The sequence below is a fragment of the Lycium ferocissimum genome, chromosome 12 (assembly GCF_029784015.1).
Source record: "Lycium ferocissimum isolate CSIRO_LF1 chromosome 12, AGI_CSIRO_Lferr_CH_V1, whole genome shotgun sequence".
Lineage (NCBI taxonomy): Eukaryota > Viridiplantae > Streptophyta > Magnoliopsida > Solanales > Solanaceae > Lycium > Lycium ferocissimum.
In genome coordinates, this window is record NC_081353.1 from 58011038 (window position 1) to 58011908 (window position 871).

An 871-nucleotide genomic window follows, 5' to 3' on the forward strand; every position below is an offset into this window, starting at 1 on the left:
AACATAACCCCCCAAAACTAAGCACCCCCTAATTAAAAAACTAATGAACTAAACAAGGAAAAAATAAGAAAAGGCATTAAACTAAAATGTATTTACCTTTTGTCGGTTCAACCGGGGCACAAACGATGGACTAGGAAGCCTTATGCTCCAACTCCCAACTCAGGCCACCACAGACACCAACAGCAAATTAAAAAAAATGAATTTTAGGACTAGATATTTAAAGAACTTAAGCTTTTTAAGACAAAAATTTTTTACTTTGGAAACTTTCAAGACTAAAATGGCAAATTTCAGTCTATATCAGATTTTCCACTTCCTCCACATTTTTTTTTTGAACGAACGGGGTTTTGTTGCACTTATGAAACCCTGGATCTTAAAAACTAACATTATGGATGCGGGACTTGCGGTTATCAGGTCCTACTCTCAAACTTGAACCTACGGCCCAGATCTTGGGCACAAACATGAAATCAACGGCTTACAACCCTCCACACCCACATTAATGGCGTAAAAATAAAAAGGGAAGGGGAATCGTACCTTTAAGGGTTTGTTTGGCCTGATTTTAGGGAGAGTGCTTTTCCTTTTCTCTTCACGCCACCAGCTGTGCGAGATGGGATGGGACCATAAAAAGTGCGGGGGTGGGGTGGTGACGAGGAGGAGCGAATAGTGTTTTACTCCCCGTCGTCTCTCCTCCTCTCTTCACACATGCGCCCTGTGTGGTCTTCCAATTTTGGGGCGGGGGGGGGGGGGGAGTATAATACTCCCTTCATTCCTTATTGGATCGGGTCTCGATCCTTTGGGCTGGGCCTGGTCCATTATTTTCTGAAAGGAGCTGGGCCTGACCCTCTTTATATATATACACATATTGTATATGCAC

General features: G+C 42.9%; 1 long non-coding RNA gene across 1 annotated transcript in view; it reads right to left on the minus strand.

Annotated features, from left to right (window-relative positions):
* The window catches only part of LOC132041130 (uncharacterized), a 20538-nt gene extending 20293 nt beyond the window's left edge, over nucleotides 1-245 (minus strand). Inside the window, exon 1 of the long non-coding RNA XR_009410914.1 lies at nucleotides 97-245. This is a non-coding gene — a long non-coding RNA (uncharacterized LOC132041130). The remainder of the gene's footprint in view (nucleotides 1-96) is intronic.
* Nucleotides 246-871: the final 626 nt, after the last annotated feature.